This window comes from Sus scrofa, chromosome 4, assembly GCF_054392235.1.
Source record: "Sus scrofa isolate SSC_HxYL_T2T_F1_AM1 chromosome 4, Sscrofa_HxYL_maternal_Yorkshire_Landrace_v2.0, whole genome shotgun sequence".
NCBI lineage: Eukaryota > Metazoa > Chordata > Mammalia > Artiodactyla > Suidae > Sus > Sus scrofa.
In genome coordinates, this window is record NC_139386.1 from 32,554,489 (window position 1) to 32,574,411 (window position 19,923).

The window sequence follows — 19,923 nt, forward strand, 5'->3', positions numbered from 1 at the left end:
CCAGTCCATTGTACTAGAGGGGGGAAAGGGTAAGGGCTGGGGGCTAAATACATGAAAGGCGTTAAAAAGTACAAAATACCAGGTATAAAATGAACAAGATACAAGGATGCAATCTACAGCACAGCAAATAGAATCAATATTTTATAATAAGTTTGTATGGAGTATATTCTTAAAAAAAAAATCAAACTATTGTTTTGTACACCTGAAACTATTATAATATTTTAAGTCAACTAACTTCAATTTTTAATTAAAAAAAAAGGAAGCCTTTAATTGCAGATGAGGAGAACAGCAGCATAAACATATTTGCTTTAGAGGTTTCCCTAACAATGCTGAACTTTATCTGAGCCCCATGTTCCCAGAAAGCAGGTACAGTTGAGAAATCCATTCTGAGAAAGGGCAAACACCAAGGGTCACCCTGGCCTCGCAAGGATTCCTCAAGACATGGATACGACTGGCTCACTCCCACCTTTCCTTAGGCCTCCTTGTTTGCTTGCTTTTCTCTAAAACTGAGGTTTTCTCTGAGATGGTCTCCACTAAGGAACATCTTCCCTATTGTGATAGCCTACGTCCAACCATCTCCTGGAGCTCTTCCGCAGCCTGCTTCCTCTCTGTTCCCGGTTCTTTCACTGTATGCTAGGCAGCTGGACCCCAGGGCTGCTCAGAGGAAGACTAATCTGTCTCCTTCCAGCTATGCAGCCCTTGCTGACAGACAGAAAGGAGCAGGGTCCCACTCCCCCATCAGCCTTCCACAACCAAACGCTGCTCTGGCAGATACTGGTCACGAGGCATTTGCAATGAGAGTCCTGCCCAAGTCCAGGTGTCAGGCTCTCTCTTCTGTGAAAGGAAAGTCAAAATGGGGTCAGTATTGCTAAGAGGTCTCTCACATGGAACCAGGAGGCCACCGAGGAAGTGTGACTTACACATGTCCCAGCCTGGATGGAATCTGAGTTTTGACCACTTATTCTCTGAATGGGGTCACCCAGAGCATCCCAATGTTCCAGACACTCAAGATTCGCATCAGACCTGTTCCCTTAAATAACTTGTGACAGCCTATCCCTTCAAGACAACTATTTCCTTTCTTGTGTCAGAGTCAATCATAATTCCTGCCAGATAGTTTTAGCAAGCTTGGGACTTTTGCCTTGATAAGCCTGATTCTCTCCCTTCCCCAGAATGTACCTCCCAAATTACAGCTCCTAAGACCCCAAATAAAGCTCTCCGTTCTCAGCAGCCTTGATACCGACTATTGTTTGACACCTGCATACCACCGCTGCTCTGCTGGGCTGGGGATGGTAGGGTAGCACACAGGGCAGACAGGACAGGACTCCAGGGGATAATCCATAGGTGAGATGACTTCCTGCAGGACCGACCTCCTCCAAGGGCTGTGACAGACTCAGCAGGCTGTGGACTGCAGGGCAGGGTCAGCTCGCAGAGGCTCCTTGGCAGGTGCCGTTTTCCAAGCTCGTTACACATGTCCCTAAAAGAGCCTCCCAGGTCACTCCCGACCTAATCCCAAGGTCTTTGCCCTCTCACTTGTCTCCTTTGATTCTGTCTCTCATCTTAATCACTGCAGAAACAGTAAGTCCTACCTGTCCTGGAGCTCTCCTTTTTGATTTTCAAGAATAAAGTTTGGATGTCAAAGGAACTGAAAGCTAACTCTTCTATCTTTACGTTCTTACACTGAAATCCCCACTTCCCCCTAGTTTGTCCTAGACAGACCAGGAAAAGGTTCGGGGGGGTGGGTGGGAAAATGAGAAAATCATCAAGATTAATGCTAAAGTGGAACCTGACACTAATTCAGAGTTCAATGACCACTCACTACTTACCCAGTAATTACTGGTAACTTAGGTGGGTATAAGGTGCTACTACTGAGAAGGAAAGATGATTCTCAAAGGTTGGGTCAGGGAGATGGTGAGGATGGAAGGTAGTGACCTTAGCAGAAATGGGCAAGTTGGAAGGTGAGGTGAGTCCAGGGAAGATGAAGATCAGGACTTGGTAGGTTGAGATGACAGGAAGGCACCCAAGTGGATAGTTTTCCACTCTGTGGTATATGGAGGTAGAGCTCAGGCAGCAGTTAGGGCTGCAGGCATTACCTACAGGGCTTCTGTTTAGCATCACACATCGGCAGTAGTCACCCAGAGATAAAGAGTAAAAACAGAGACACAACCGCTAAAAATCAAAAATGGCCCACATTTAGGAGGCAAGCCTTAAGAAGAAAACGCAACTATGGTGACAGCAGAAACTAAAAGAAACTAAAAGAAAAGAAGTGTATTTCCACAAAAGTCCAAGAAAAAAATGTTTTTCAAGTTGGAGGAGACAGTCCCTTATGGCCAAATGCTGCAAAGAGGCCAAGATAGGACAGTCTGAGAGACAGCAATTGAATTTGATGGTCAGAGTATCGCCAGGGACCTCCGAGAATGGGTGGAGTGAGGGAGGTAAGAGTGTTAATCAAACCTCTGGCCCTGCTGGCCCTTCCCAGCCTGGGACATCATCCAGGTAGTTTGGGAAGCTTCCAAGAGCATTGTCATTCACAGAAGGCACCATTAAGCAACCTTCTTTTTACAGAAGAACAGCTTTCAAAGTAAAGGTTTATATTTGCAATTTGAGTCTGAGCAGAAGTAAGTGTAATGGTGGGAAATGCAATGGATTTAAATTCCAGTCCTTGGGAGTTCCTGCCGTGGCTCAGCGGTAAGGAACCCGGTCGCAGGTTCAGTCCCTGGCGTCACTCACTGGGTTAAGGATCTGGCATGCAAGGAAAAATATCCCACGATGCCTAAATAAACTCATCAAGGCTGCCTGGAACATTGGTTATGTTCAGATTTTGAGCAGGGGTACAGGGTGTTTTTATATTATAACACAAGGTAAGGAGGTACATTACAGTACAGAATGATGTCTGGGATAAAGCCCATGACTTTGAAGTCATTTCAAAATCATGGCAGGTCATTTGAGGCCACACCAGCTGAGGTCAATGGACCTTTTTTAAAACTCTTATTTGCTGATTTGTGTTCTTCAGTGGGAAAGTTTGAATAGCACTATTACTTGTTCCTTATTCTCTTTTTTTGCTGCAGACATATTAAGTCCACTTCATCTCTACTCAGGATTGACGTCCTGCTTTACCAGCTGACTTTGGTTCTCATCGTTAGGTGCCTACTTAACCAGTAGTTAAGCAGTTTGAAGAGCTCACTTAAGGTGCTTGTTTTTGTATTTGTCTTATTCTCTTCTTTCACCAAATCTTGTAAATATCTTTCAGAATGGAATGTGCCTAACTTGTCTAGGACTCCTGGGCAATGTACACACCCGTATCTTGTGTGCAACAGACACGCAATACATTATACTGAACCACACCAAAAACTGCAGACAGCTAATTATTACTATTGGTTTTAATAAGTCACATTATGGAAACTTACTATTTAAAAGTATGGTTTTAGGGAGTTCCCGTTGTGGCTCAGTGGGTTACTAACCCTACTAGTAACCAGGAGGATATGGGTTTGATCCCTGGCCTCACTCAGAGGGTTAAGGATCTGGCATTGCTGTGAGGTGTGGTGTAGGTCAAAGATGAGGCTCAGATGCAGTGTTGCTGAGGCTGTGGCATAGGCCAGCAGCTACAGCTCTGATTCGACCTCTAGGCTGGGAACTTCCATTTGCTGAGAGTGCAGCCCTAAAAACCAAAAAAAAAAAAGAAAAAAAAAAAAAAGAAAAAGTATGGTTTTAAAAGACACTATCTCATCTGATTCTCCCAACAACTTAGTGAGATAAGTCAAAACACAAGCCACAAAACCATAGATATGATTTCTAGTTCCACAAAGTCAGAACTAGAAATCATATCTATCTCCAGAATGATTTTCATTTAGACAATCAATCCAAAAATACTTACTGAGCACCTACTAAGTGCTATGCCCTCTTATGGGCTTTGGGAAACATGATAGATACATATGTGCATACATACATAGATGATAGATACAGAAACAGAGAAACACAGACATAGAAATTTATCTCTCCATGGAGGAAGACAAGGCACATAAAATAATTAACTAATCACCAGTTTTCTAACTGCTGAAAGAAGTCCAGGGGGCTGTGGAAGCAACACAAATAATTTTATTTGGGTTAGTGAATATTAGCTCCATACCTACTCACTACAAAATCTCCCTTTAGATGATTCACTTCTATCACCCAGGGTCCATTTTATGTCAGGAGGAAAAAATAGGTCTAGGAAATCTCCTAGAGCTGAAGAGAAGCCAAATAATGGGAACCAAGATGTGGCCAAAGATCTATTTAATAACTTGGCTTGTCTTGATGGGGGAGGACAAGGTTCACATGTAGCTTTATCAACCTAAGAATGTGCTGCTTCTTTATTACCTTGTTTGCCATGGACTTGAATTTCAATGGGGTAATTTTCAGCCCTTAAACACCTGACTGCTACTAATAACCAAAATAATAGCACAACTGTGTTTAGGTTTAATTTATGGGTATCTAACATCACTTCAAGTATGGATCTCTCCAATTGCAGCTGCTGTTTTATTGGAGCTGACCTATAAGGCATCTGATCCTGCTGGAGTACAGAAGTAATGCAAATGACCCCATACATTTACCTCAAGCCGACAGAGTCCCTGTAACTCAGAGCCTGATGACCAACAATTGCTAATACCAGTTTGACAGGTACCTTCCCCCGAAGCCTTTTTTTGGTAAAGCTTTAATAGTGAGAACAAGCTAAACTTGATTTTTTTAAATCCCACTGGCTTTAAAAGAACTCTCTCTTACCTTCATTTCCTGTCTGCGGTTGGACAGGCGAACTTCTCCTTAGTCCACCAGGGGTCGCTGTTCTGCAAGCAGTGACCACAGGGAAGCCGCCTTCCACCTCCAAGCAGGAGGAAATTGCTGGTGGATGCAACAAAAATACTCTTTTCAAAATACGTTTTCCAACCTTGAAAACACTATGCTAAGTGCAAGAAGACAGACACAAAGGTCCCATATTGTATGATTCTATTTATGTGAAAGATCCATAGTACGCAAATCCATAGAGACAGAAAGCAGATCTGGGGTTGCAGGGACTAGGGGAATCGGTTGGGGGTGGGGGGGGCAGTGGCTGTTTAATAGGTTCAGGGTTTCCTTTTGAGGTGATGATAAAGTTTGGGAACTCGATAGTGGTAACGGCTGCACCACATTATGACTATATTTAGTTTCATTGAATTGCACATTTTAAAATTAAGATGGTCAATTTTGTGTTATGTACATTTCATAACAAAAAAAATTTATTTTCTAGTGTTCCTTGTTCTCTGGCATTTACACCGGTCCTACTTCATAGAAAACTCCTGTTTAAATGGACCCTGCATGACATGACATCAGGTCTGTGTTTGTCAAAATCGGCTTCCACTCTGAGGAAGCTCCTGACCCGAGTCCCACGTCCTGACACCTCTTGTCCCCAACCTCACACCCTCTTTGCCCACTTCTCGCTCCAGCCCTGGCTGTGTGGTCAAGATCACACCTCATCTGCTTCGTAAGGTTCTCTACTCCGTGGGACAGACCCTGCGGGATCTTGCCCAGCACAGGTGCCACCAGAATTGCCCAAGAGTTAAGAATGAGGACTGCAGGCTGGTGGGTAATCCCACCTGCCTGTGTCCTTGGCCAGAGCATCCTGAGGTGCATTCTGCATGGCTCCTCCAAAGACATCATTGAAATTAAGCAGAGCTCCAGTTTCTCAGAGAAGTAACCAACTCCAGATCACCCTCCTATAAGGTTCTTCCCTCTTCACTCTCCCCCGTCCATACCTATGGTCTCTGGAGTCCCTCCCTGTGAATAAATATTAAAAAAAAGAGGTATTGCCTCAGGATCTGCTTTCCAAAGGGAAGACCATGATTTCAGAGAGTCCACTGTTGACAGAAAATATCAGATGGAAGAAGGAGGTCATTGAGGTTTTCAGCTTCTAACATAGCTCCTCTACCTTCCCATTTGATGCTGGAGTCATGGTCCACCATTCCTCATATAACCTATAATTACACACACACACACACACACACACACACACACACACACAAGGTTCCTGTCCTTATTTCTTGATCCAAGTGAGGATGAGGAAGGTGTATTGCCTTGAAATCAGGAACACTGAGATGGGCGCTGAGGCTGCACAAGGACCCCCATTTGTGTAACCAGATGCAGAGGTTAAGGATAATAATTGATAAGTAAGGATAATAGCAGCACCTCCTGGGGTTTCCATGAGGGTTAGATGATTAAGTTTTCAAGTCACAGAGTAGAGAATTCCCTTCTCATCACTAGTTTCCTTCTCCTCTGCCTGAAATTACTTCAGGATGAATTTAGAAAGAGCTCAGGCAAATTCTTCCATCTTTCTTTCAGTATTCTTATCTATAAAATGGGGAGAATAACCTTGCTTCACATGAGCTTTAAATGCAATGGGACCTGTGTACTCACCTATCACCCAGATCAGTGAAGATTTATTTCAGTTTTATCAGTCTATACGAATCCCCCCACAACTCGAGCTTGCTTTCAAGGTCAATATTAAGTACTGCTTCCTGTACTGACTCATTTGCTACTGCTCTCCTTTGTACCTTTTATCTCTTTAAACTTTCATCATACTGAGTTGAGACCTCTTATCTTATACTTACCTCACTCTGCCCCACACAAGAACCGCAAAGTGTCTTTCATAGTTTCCCCTTTCTTTCCTTACAGACAGCGTTAAGTGCCTTAAGGTAAGAGCACTATCTTACTCACCATCTCTACATGGCACCAGCAGTTAGGGCTGCCTCACTGCACAACTCCAAGGCACTCACTGTATGAATCAGAACTGCAGCCTCTAGATTCATGCACAGACCAGCACACAGTGATACTGTGTAAAAAGGGACTCTCAATAACGCTGTGTCCGATTTTTCTTTTTTAAATTGAAGTGTAGTTAATTTACAATGTTGTGTTAGTTTCAGGTGTAGAACAAAGTGATTTAATTATCTATATATTCTTTTTCATATTTTTTCCATTATAGGTTACTATAATATATTGAATATCATTCCCTGTGCCATACAGTAAGTCCTTGTTGTTTATCTATTTTATATATAGCAGTGTATATCTGTTAATCCCAAATTCCTAATTTACCTCTCCCCACACCTGCCACTATCCACTCTGGTAACTGTAAGTTTATGTATATGTTAGATAAACCTCTCTATTCCTCGTATTACTGATCTGTATATCAAGCGTTTCTAGCCAGAGAGCCCTTTTTCTAAGGGACATTACACAATACACAATACGATACAGATCTCTCCCTAGTGGAAGGGAGAGAAAGAAGAGAGTGGATCCCGGCTTCCTTAGAACCCCCACCAGCTCGCCCCCTCAGCAAGTCGTTGACACACCTCCAGTGAAGCCAGGACTGGATCATCTCCACACCCTGAGGCAGAGCTGACACTCCTGCCCACTGCCTCAGTGCCCCGAGGGCAGCCCCCGTGCTGAACTGATGTGGCTCTGAAGGGCACAAACATCGGAGGAGAGTGGGACTTTGGTGTGGACATCCTCTTCATCAGTGTCATCCCAAAGAACAGACATGCGGAATGGGAGACAAGAGACAGAAAGAAGCTCAAGAAATGATGATCTTTGTGATGTCGGTAAAATGCAATTAGGACGGCGGAACAGAAGGACTGCAGCCTGACTTCTCTCCTAAAAACAACAAAATTCACAACTAAAGCCTGGGTAGTCTTCAAGCAAATGGACCGGAAACCTTCAAAAAGATATCCTACTCCAGAAGACAAAGAGGAGGCCACATCCACAGGTAGGAGGGGTGACTGCGTGATATAAACAATCCCATACGTCCTGGGTGAGAAGACCACAGACTGGAAACTAACTGGTTCACAAAGACTCACCTACAGGAGTGAGAGTTCCGAGCCCCGCATCAAACTCCCACGTGTGGGGATCTGGCATTGAAGGCCAGTGGGGCTTGTGCGCAGGAGCTCCACGGGTCTGGGGGAAACGGAGACCCCGTTCTTAAAAGGCGCACACAGACTTTCACCTGTACTGGGTCCCAGGGCAAAGCAACGTCTCCATGGGAATCTGGGTCAAACCTGACAGCAGTTCTTGGAAGACCTGGGAAAACAGGGGTGAATGTGGCTTGTCGTGAGGGAAGATCATTGGAAGCAAAGCTCTTAGGAATATTCAGCAGCTGCCTTTCTCCAGAGGTGGCTATTTTGGGAGAATCTGGCCTCACCCATCAGCACTGAGAAGCCCCAGGGCAAACAATAATCCAGGTGGGATCACAGCCTCACCCTTCAGTAAACAGGCTGCCTAAAGACCCCTCAGGCACACAGCTGCCTCTAATCCCAGCCAGAGACAAAGCCCCACCCACCAGAGGAATTAGAATCAGCTTCACCTACCAGGGGGCAAGCCCTCCCATCAGGAAGCCCACAGCAAGCCCCCCATATGGACTTCAGCCACAAGGGGGCAGACACCAGAAGTAAGAGAGGCTACAACTCTATTATCTGTAAAAAGGTCACCACACCAAAAACCTATAAAAATGAAAAGACAGAGAACTATAACTCAGATGAGGGAGAAAGAAAAACCCCCAGATAATCAGCTAAGTGATGAGGAGATTCTCAGCCTCCAGGAAAAAGACTTTAGACTGTTGATGCTGAAGATGATGCAAGACATTGGAAATAAACTGGAGGCAAAGATGGAAAACTTACAGGAAACACTGAGCAAAGAGATACAAGATATAAAACTTAAACAAGAAGAGATGTGATGTCAGTAAAACTTACCCCAAGGTAAAACTGAAGGCAAGTAGAAAAGAAACACAGAGGAGTATCTTTGCTTTACCATCGCAAGATGCCACCCTGCTGCTAGTAGGGTCTATACGTGCAGATGTGTCTGCTGAGTCTAGTGTGGGCTGGTTCCTTAGGATTCCATCTGGCCGCGCAGAATGACGAATCCAATGTCGGGTGGCTTGTCCAAATCACACAACCATAAGACAGCAGGTCAACAGTGCAGGGCTAGGACGTTAGTTCCAACACGCTGTCAGGAATGTGGACTTTCCACCCAGCCACCCTTGACATATGCATTTGTCCTCACCCCGTCATTTAATGCCACGATTTTGTCATCATGTCTGTGTTCAGGGTAAAAATAAGGAAAATGGATGGAGTTCCTGTTCATCTCTTTTATCAAGAGGCCAAAGGCTTTTACAGGAGCCCCTTGAATACTTCTCTCCAATGGCTTCTTCAGAATCCACAGCACAGTCCTTTTCATATTCTCAGGCAAAGCATCTCATTGTTTACCAATCCAAGCAGCTATCTTTTATTGAGCAACTACTATGAGCCAGGCATTCTGATAACCACTTTACATGCGTGATTTCATGTGTTCCCCTTCTAAAAGTTTAAAAATTATTTATTAAACACCTAATATGTAAAAACAGTAAGACATAGCCTAACTGCCAAAGAGGAGAGTCAATTGTAACCCAGGACTTGCACATTTCTGAAGACTTTCACAACTAAGAGCTAAGCCATGAATGAATTACAGGGCCTTCCCAAAAGATTTATATCTTGAGATAAGCCTCAAAAGAAGGGGAGGAAAGCCAGAAACATTCTGTTGGGGAAGAGGAGTTGTTTATCAAATTTTATTTTAGTCAAAGACAGAACTTTCTATTTATCAAAAACTGACCCCAAAATGTATCTAATCAGAATTTGACGTTATATAATAATTTTACCTACATGTATCACTTTCTCTCTTTGAGAGCCAGTTAATGGGAAAGCTTAGCTACTTTGCATATGCTCAACATTTGCAGAGAAAAAAATAGAAAGAACTCCAACACTGTCCAGGTGGTTCTTCTCTGATGTACCTGCCAGGAAGTGAATAAAACAGCCAAGGACTATGGCCCTAAGAAGTCTATATGTGGCTGAGTACCTCAATTCTGGCTACTTTTATGTATGTGATTATATAGAAAATGTAGTGTTATTTTATAGTCACACCTTGTATATGTCATCATTAATGTTTATTAAAACACCTAAGTAATAATGTTAATTGACTGGACCAATTTCCAAAACACTTTCAAATGCATCATGTCATTAACCTACATTTCAACTATCAAGTACCACAGATCTCATTTTATAAATGAAGAAACTGAGGCTCAGGAAAGCTTAGGGATGTCAGCCAGTAATCAGACAGCTGAGGCTCATACCTGGATCTTCTGGTTCCATGTCCAGAGTTCCTCTGTCTTTGCTCTTCCAAGGACACAACCTGGAAGCTCCAGGCTATCCCGATTTTACAAGTCCTGTCCCCCTGTCCCCATGGATATACTCATACCTGACTCACCAGGTAACCCAATTTTCAGTTCAGAAAAAGCGGTCATATCGTGCCCACATACCGGGCAATGCTGACCACAAAGTCCCCAGGCAATGTTCTCTCACAACAAGGATAAGTGGCAGCAGGCTTTCAGTCTCAAGTCACTCTCATCAGACAAGGAAGAGAAAAAAGGAAAAGGCAGCAATATTCCGGAGGCCATTTGCTCTGCTGGTTGATTTAGTCTGTTTAGATTTCACTCTGTCAGTGGAAGACAGAGCTTTTTAAAGCTCTGCTTGATGAACCAGGGTCACACATCCAAAGGCAGAAAATATCCTCTGCTTCCTCTCAGCCTCGCCACTTCTTTCTACTGGCCTCCTTTCAGCAGTGTTTTCCTCTTTAGCAGGGTTTCTGGACATCAGCGCTATGACCAGGTCATTCTGTGTTGCTGAGGACTGTCCTGTGCACTGTAGGATGTCTAGTAGCATCTCCAACCTCTACCTACTGGATTTCAGTAGTTCCCTTCCAGCTGTGATAACCACAAATGCTTTAGAAACAACCAGATGTCCCCTGGGGGGGCAAAATCACCCACCATTGGGAATACTGGTCTTCATACAACTAGGAGAGAAGACAGGAAAGCACAAAACATACTGGCTTATCTTATTAAAGACAAGGGGCAAAGGGACCCTCCCTTTTCTACCCAGTCATATTGAGGCAATAATGTAAGAACTAAGTACGCCTGGCCCTCTTCTAATGCTTTACTTAAGTATCTCTCATTTCACCAATTCCTGCCAAGAGCATATTTCCAGCCCCATGTTCAAAAGTGAGGAGAAAAAAAAGTGTGTACCCAGTTTAAATAACTCGCTCTAAACTAGCAGAAAAGTGACAGATCCATTTCAAATTTAGGTTCTCTACCTCTAAATCCCACGTACCTTCAAACGCACCATCTGGCTCTAATCAGTTGCTTCATCTCTGCTGCTTATCATCTCTTTGCTCCTAAAAGGTGAGCATCTCACCCAAAGCTGTGTACGGTCAGTGTTGGGATCCAGATGTGCAGCCCAGAAGAAGCCATACAAATATAATCTGGGCTCTGAGCTTTCCACATCCCTTGCCTGTCTGTGCACAGCCCACCAAGGCATGTGATGAGAAAAGCAGACACAAGCAGCACGTTCTATACAGGTGAGCACTCTGACTCTGAGGTCAGACAGGGCTGCAACTAAATCCCATCTCTGTCACTTTCCAAGTTCATCAACTTGAACAAGACCCTCTCTTTGTCTTTAGTTCCCTCACCTGTAAAAGGAGATGATACTATCCATTTCATAGGTGGCTGAGATGATGAAATGAGGCAGTACAAATAAAGCACCTAGCATGGTGCCTGGTGTATTGGAAGAGTTCAAAAAAGATTAGCTCTCATGTTTTTTGTTTGTTTGTTTGTTTGTTTTGTTTTGTTTTATAGCCACACCCATGGCATATGGCAGCTCCCAGGCCAGGGACTGAATCTGAGCCACAGGTGAGACCTACACTGCAGCTATGGCAACAGGGGATCCTTCAACTCACTACACCAGGCTACGGACTAAACCCGCACCTCCATAGCACAGTGACCTAAGCTGCTGCAGTAGGATTCTTAACCCACCGTGCTACAGTGGGAACTCCTCTTATGATTAAATTTAGTTTATATTCCATTTCTCCTGCATCAGCTTTATCATCAATGCTCCATAATAATGCTCAAAAGTCCTTTATGCTATCCACGGACTGCTCTTACGCATCCTCTCCTTTACCCAAGTTCAGGATTTCCACCCCTCTCTTCAAATCTGTGACTCCTTGCATTTAAGCCTGGCAGGGCCATCTGCTTCACAGTGCAGACAAAGGCCATCCCTCGGTCCATCCCTTCCACTCTAAACATATGTGCAACCCCTTAGCAAGAGCTGTCAATATCTATATATTTCCACAGGACTTTCTTAGAGGCAAAATGACCCTCCTCTCCAAAACCAAACCACTGTCTTATGCCACCTTCTAGAACGTCTTCCATTAGAGAGCCCCTTCCTCCTTCTCCTGTGTCTTTAATCTCAGCCTCCTCCCTGGGTTTCTCCCCTTCAGCAAATGCAGAAACTAAAAGACTAGACTTCGGGCTGAAATTGCATAGCAGTTGTAAATTTTGTACCTTTACAGTATATTTTGTGAGGATAATCAGACTCTGAGGGAGAGATTAAATCACCCCCCGAGGCCACTCTCCATATAAATAAACTTTACTCTTCTTAGAAGAGATTATTTACAGTAAATACACATAGCTTCTATAGCTTCCTCCTCTCCTATATGCCACTCAGTCTACTGCACTCTGCTTTCTATTTCTTACAGCAGAGACTATTTGGGGCAAGTGCCCTGGTCACAGTTATTCCCTCAGTGACCCTGTTGGACCTGCCCTGCTTTTGGGGGAGAAATTTCTTCTCACTTTGACCCTTTTTCACTCCACATGAGAGCTGCTTACAGGAGTACATCTACTTAGTCCCAGTGATTATTATAGGATGGTCCTATAACCAATGATCAAGGCTCTGACTACAGTAACTGGTCCAATGGGCAGTCAGTCAGTCATATGACCCAAATATGACCAATCAAAAGCCTTCCCTGAAATTTTCAAACAAAAGCTGCAAGGGCAAAAAAAAAAAAAAAAGGTTCCTCTTTCATGGTAAAACTACAGGAGTAGGAAGTTGAAGTTACCAGTGACCTAGTTCTCAAAGAGAAGTCTCTAAGAGAATAAAACCAGAAAAGCTGAGCTAAAAGACTAAAAGATGGCTCCATCAAAGTTCACATGCAACTATGTCTTAGGCCAGCTGCACCTCTGTCCTACCCATGTTTGGGTTACATTAACCAGTAATCCTACCCAAAATTTTTATATTCTTTGTTGACTGAAAAAAATGCACAACCTAAAAGTTAAGAATTATCTTTTACTCCACTTGCTGAAGACCTAAGCCTGGGAAGCAGACTTCAGATACCTCTGGGGGATGACTCGGAAGAGGTGAGGAAGAATTGGGATACTGGAGTTTTTGCAAAATCAGAAACAGGTACTCGTAACATCAAAAAATTACTGTTAATTAAAGGGAATCAGACATCTCAAGTTAATAAACTTAGTGTGTTTCTATGTATGGGAAGATGCAAGAGTCTGGGCTCACTGAAATCATTCTTGTTACACACCTTAACAACCTAGGGCCGGTATCTGCTTTTTACTATCCTGCATCCCTTCAGTGTGCACAGTCAGGGGCAGCTGCAGTGGCTGATGTCTTCATGGCCGCAAAAGCCTTTGCTTACTGATACAGCAGGCAACATTCTCTGTCCACAACTTAAACTAGTTTTGGTGGGTTTCTGTCACTTTAAGCTTTTCCTCTGGTTAGTACTCCTTCCCTTCTTTCTCTTTGTCCCTACAGTTTTTTGTTTTTTTTTTTTTTTTGGCTTTTTTTTTTTGCCATTTCTTGGGCTTCTCCCACGGCATTTGGAGGTTCCCAGGCTAGGGGTCTAATCGGAGCTGTAGCCACCGGCCTATGCCAGAGCCACAGCAGCGCAGAATCCAAGCTGCGTCTGCGACCTACACCACAGCTCATGGCAATGCCGGATCATTAACCCACTGAGCAAGGCCAGGGATCGAACCCACAACCTCATGGTTCCTAGTCGGATTCGTTAACCACTGCGCCACGACGGGAACTCCTGTCCCTACAGTTCTTAACATAGAAATTTATTATCTCTAATCGTTCACCTTCAGTGCCAAACCAGTTGCCAATAGGACTCCCATTTCTAGAACTCTATTCAAGTGGGACCAGCAAAAATGACTAAAGACCTCCTAATTTAGAAATCCAGGAGTTCCCACTGTGGCTCAGCAATAACAAACCCGACTAGTATCCATGAGGATGCAGGTTCAATCCTTGGCCTTGCTCAGTGGGTTAAGTATCCGGCAATGCTGTAGCTGTGGTGTAGGCTAGCAGCTGCATCTCTGATGACCCCTAGCCTGGGAACTTCGTATGCTTCAGGTGCAGCCCTAAAAAGCAAAAAGAAAAAGAAAGAAAGAAATCCAATAGCCTATTTTATGATTTTATCCAATTTGATCTCACTACAGGATTGACACTATGTACCAACAAGTATCTGCTAACCTTCCTTTCCAACATGTCACTCTTGCCTGAATCTCCTTTATGGCTGGTCAACGCATCTCAAGCTTCTTCACAGGAAGTCCTACTCTACCAACTTTTTAGGGTCCGGTGGTCTCAGACGTCCACTATTAGTTCTCTCTCACTTGACATATTCTCGCTGGAACATCTCATCTAAGCTCCAACTTCTCTAAGACTTCTGTTTATAACCTCAGACTTGTTCTTTCCTATAAGTATTAGATTTGCACAGTGAACATATCTACTTGGATGTTCCACAGGCTTCCAAAAATAACATCATGGATGAAGCTCCCTGGTAGTCTAGCAGGTTAAGGATTTGGCATTGTCACTGCTGTGACTCAGGTCTCTGCTGTGGCATGGGTTAGATCCCTGGCCCAGGCACTTTCTCATGCTGCAAGCACCGCCAAAAACTTAAAAAATCAAAAATGAATAAACAAAAAATAACCGCATCATCCAGTTCACACCACCACAGTTGACCCCACGGATTAATACACATTTATTGGCCATCTCCTGAGTGCTAGACAGAGTATCTCCGAGGATATTTCCATGAGCAAACTTCTTACTCTGGTGAAACCTACATTTTGGCTACAAACTTTGTTTGCTTTTTCCTTCTCTCCTTCCAATCCAACTGGTCTCCATTCTGTACATGTTTATTTCAGACACCTATTCTAAATTCTGCCCCCCCTCCCCATAACTGCTGCCACTCCCATTCTCTCACTTTTTTTCTTTTTCATGGCCTTCTCTTTGCCTTTGGGGACCTTCATTCTGCAATTTATTCTCCACATTGATGTCAGTTTTCTTCATAAACAGAAAAACTGTTTGTTTTCACTCATTTGCTTCAAAATCCCTGCTGGCTCACTAGCACGGGATGAAAAAGTTCAAATTCCCTAATTAGGCACGCATGGTTCTACACAATATGGTCAGAACCTAACTCTTCAAACTCAGTAATGCTCCCTATCCTACACCCACCACACTCCATCTCAGCTGTACCAAGAGCCGCAATGCCAGCCCCTCATCTGAAAATGCTCCCCTTCCTCCCCTTTCCTTCTTTCCACCTTTTGATCTCCTGCTCATTATTTCCATCCCTCTGATCCAGCTCATCCAGCCATTGCCGTTTACCCATCCTGTGGTTCTTAAAGCACTTTGGTGACAACATGTTGCTTAGATCATCTTAGAATATGTCCACTTGCAGGTGTGTCTCTTCCACAAAACAGCAAGTTCCTTAGGGACAGGGACTGTGCCCACTCCTCACTGCATTTCCTGCATTCTATACAGAACCCACACATATGTCAGCATATATGTCACCATAATGAGGAAGGGGACTAGCTGACATTTAGGTACCACTCAGTTTTATTTCAGTTATAGTTTTAGGTGGGAGAAATTGCTATCACTAGTTTCGGCATAAAGAGATTTATTCCAGGTATTAGGGGGCTTCCACAAAGGGCTGGAACAGCAAACTCAAGACTAAACTTCCAGGAACAACTCCCAGCTCCCCCCCACCCACCAAATCCCCGTAATAAAGAAAGTGAACATGGCTGCTGCAGGAAACCACTCCCTCAGGTGACAGTTGTCATTTTGCCTCGCTCACTGTCTGTGTCAGCAAAGTGCCTGCTATTTCCATCTCCATTTCTATCTCCCTCCCTCCTCCTCCCCTACTCCTCTCTCTCTCCCCTCCCTTAACTCTGTTCTATATTCAAGTCTTATTTGGCTGCATGGAACTGATGGAACTGAAATCAAATCCAGAACTTTAGCTGCAAGAGTGTCTGAGAAATGCCTTTTTTAGCTTTCCAGCCTCTGCAATGAGGCGGGACTCCATGGGGAGTTTGGAGTGGATGTTGAATAGCCAACCCATAGTACCCATAAGTATCTCTTATGTGGCAGGCACTTTGCCAATGGGTGAGATAGGTACCATACTCCCACTTTACCATGGAAGAGAGGCTCAGAGAGTAAAAATGTCCTGGAAGACACAGTAGGGGTGGGCTCTAATTCAAAATCAAATCTGCCTCATTCCAAGTCTGTGTTCTTCCAAACACACTAGTGGTTTAACAAGTGCCTTAGCAATAGCTCACACAGGTCCACAGCAAATTAAGCAGTAAAACAGAAATTTAACAAAGTCTATCCCTGTTGTTGCCATTATGTTACCATTACTCTAGATAGTGGGGAATATGTGTCTGTGGTAGAAATCTGTGTCTTTTTACTGAGATCTAATGACTGGGTTAGGTAAGTATAAGATTGCATGGAGCCTGATACGAATACCATTTTTCACTAAAAGTTCCTGGATGCCAAATGTTGACTGAGTGACAGTGACTCCTGAGAACAGTTAACCTTATTTCCTGCCACCCAGTTCACGTTCTAAAGCACAGCACACTCTCATTCTGACTCAAGTCAATGCAAAAATTACCCAAATCAGCATCAGTATCAGAGAAGGTCAGATCTTCTACCTCCACACTAAACGTCTTTTCTGTGGCTTCCTGAGTCAATTTATTGATCACTCTTAGAATTAGGAAAATCAGTTGAATTGACTGATCTCAAGTAAGATAAATAAGAGAAAATTCTCAGAAATACATCAAGGGCTGAGCTCAAATCAGGCTACTTAGCTAGAGAAATGCTGAGAAAGCAGCAACAGACAGGTCACTGTCAGCGTGCCATCTCATCACTGCTCAAGGCAACTCTCTGAGTGAAGTTGTGGGAGAATCAGTGGAACGCAACGAGAGAGAATAAAGAGTGTGTGAATCAGAGGGTGAAACAGCATTCTTGGTCACAAACAGAAAGCCAGGCTCCTTTGCATGTAGGAAGAAAGGCACTGGATTAGGAAGCAAAAAACCTGGTATTCAATTCCTCCTCCAAAAGGCCAGGGTAGACCCTTGACTCCAGGTAAGGAGTCAAGGTTGATCTGTGGCATAAGGGTCAAGGATTTCTTTAGCTGGTTCCCTGGAGCCCCCAGTAGGAAGTACCAACAGAAGGATAGAAACCTTCTATCATTAAGGAAAAAAGCCAGAGAGTCTAAGTTCTATTAACAGTTCAAGGGACCTGGCAGAAGCTATAAACTGGAGACAAAAATAAGAGAATGTTCAAGGGACCTGGCAGAAGCTATAAACTGGAGACAAAAATAAGAGAATCAGAGGTTAAGTGGAGCCCATACTGCCACCAGGAGGCAAAGTAAGGACTGAGTTAAAGCCCAAGGTGAATGACACATCATTCCATTTTTCAGTTACCTGAGGCTCATTTATATTGATTATCGCATTCCTGAGTTATTGCCCTGTTTTTGCAATCTACCCTCCAAAATCCTATTTCAGAAAAATATCACACACAGATAACACCCTCCTCTCCTTCAAGCTGACCTGCACAACCAACTGGGCTATCTATACCTTCTCAGAGACATCACTGGGGCTTCAACAGCTCTCCCATCTTTACTGCCTTCTCCACTGGACTTGGATTCTGTGCTATATCTTTTTAATCACCCCCTTATCCACACACTCCTGGCTCATTTGCCCTTTTTTCCTCCCCTCTCCTGTCTAACTTTCATCTATGGCTGAGCACACCCCATTGCCTCCTTCATACCTCTCAGAGCATCCAGAGAGGGAAACTACACAAGTGGAAAGACTGGTATCGGCAAAAATTCACAATCGACAAACTTAAATAGGCACCAAGAAAAAAAAATATCATCAGCAAAATCTGAGATGGGACCATGTATGTTTAAAAGCTTTGCAGACGATTCCGATGTGACAAGAAGACCACTTAGAGAAGTCACACTCTCTCACTGCCTCTCTTTCTCTACATCTCTTCCTCTTTCTCTACCTCTCTCAAATAATTATAAACATCTGAACTTATGATTGTTTAAAAAATCCCCCTTCTGAGATAAGCCATAAGGAAGACAACTATATGAAAGAGAGAAAGACAGTCCTCCACACAGCAGCTGTGTCTAAAGCACTAGGGGACCCTGGACAGCGGCACCTGGCGGCTATGGGAGGAACGCCACCAGGAAGTAGTGCCAGCTCAAAGCGCACTAGATGCAAGATCTCCAGGAACCCAGTTCCATGGGGCCACATGATCGTTGTGTCAACCATGACCACTCCAGGGAAGAAACTACCAGGTGAGGATGGGAGAAAGTACTGGTAGCAAGTAGGTAAGATTCACACATACTGGGATTTAACAAGCATTGGTGACACACAGCTTAGAAGGCATCCCCAGGGGAGAGCAGCTGAGGCGGAGCCTTTCCAGAACAGAGTAGAGCAGTGGGGGTCAGAGCCTGGCTCATCATATCTTATCAAGTGTCCCCAAAGCAGGTCCATTATGTTCTGAAGAGGAAGAGATGGTAAAAAGAACTGAGCACAACTAAGGCAAAATATGCATATCCTCATCTGAACTGAATTAAGCCACTGGTCAGATAAATGCCAAGGCTTTGGACTGGGAGAAGGTTGCCTAGGATGACTTTGGGACTAACGGGCTCATACTTTGAAAAGAAGCTGAAAAAAACATTTGGAAAAATCTGAGAAGAGGGGTTCCCATTGTGGCTCAGTGGATTAAGGATCTGATATAGTCTCGTAGTCTCTGTGAGGAGGGGGATTTGATCCCTGGCCTCACTCAGTGGATTAAGGATCCGGTGTTGCTGCAAGCTGTGACATAGATCATAGATGCGGCTTGGATCTGGCATTGCTGTGGCTATGGCGTAGGCCTGTAGCTGCAGCTCTGATTCAACCCCTAGCCTGGGAACTTCCATATGCCATAGGTGCAGCCCTAAAAAGGAAAGAAAAAAAAAAAAAAAGTCTGAGAGGAAAGCAGAAAGCTCTTGAACTCCCATGACCCCTCTCTGTTTCTAGCACTATTTAGGGAATTAGGTGAAACTGGAGCCTTTCTCAATAGGCCAACCAGACCCCTCCCCACCAGTACCAACCATGATATCAGCTTTTAGACTATGTGTTCATAGACTATTGTGTTCAAAATTTTCTGTAGAAGATCCAACCTACTTTGGGGAGATTAGTTCTATCTAGATCCACTGAAAGCAAAAGTCAAGAGGCTTTACTTCTAATCTGTGATCAATAACCAAGTCTTAGCACCATCTACCATATCATTGCTACTATTTTTTGAGCCTATCTTTATGCCAGGCTATTTACCTGTCTTATCACATTTACTTCTCACAGCAACTCTATGAAGTAGGCACAATCATTGTTTTTGTTTTTCAGGTGAGGAAATTAAGATGCAGAAAAATTAAGTGACTTGCACTAAGCCATGGTAGCTAGTAAGTGTCAGAGGAGAGATCAAAGGCCAAGTCTGAATGCCCAGTGTTTGCCCAGTCACAGTTACCACAGCACATTGCTTCTGATCAATCTGAAAGCAGTAACTTCCACACTGGAAGAAATACAGCAGCCCAAATTAGACAGCACACCTTTTCTTGAAACATCAAAGAAATCATGGCAGCCCTAAAGTAAGGTAAGCCACAGTTCTAAAAGAAGTCACATATATTTTACCTCTCTTATATCTGCCTCGTGAGTTTGGGTTTTAAAACAGCCTGTGCTCTAAA

General features: G+C 43.8%; 1 long non-coding RNA gene across 2 annotated transcripts in view; it reads right to left on the reverse strand.

Annotated features, from left to right (window-relative positions):
* The window catches only part of LOC110260243 (uncharacterized), a 585,810-nt gene that overhangs the window by 448,429 nt on the left and 117,458 nt on the right, over positions 1–19,923 (reverse strand). For both annotated transcript variants that reach the window (XR_014843510.1, XR_014843513.1), the window contains one exon: positions 4,756–4,872. This is a non-coding gene — a long non-coding RNA (uncharacterized LOC110260243). The remainder of the gene's footprint in view (positions 1–4,755; positions 4,873–19,923) is intronic.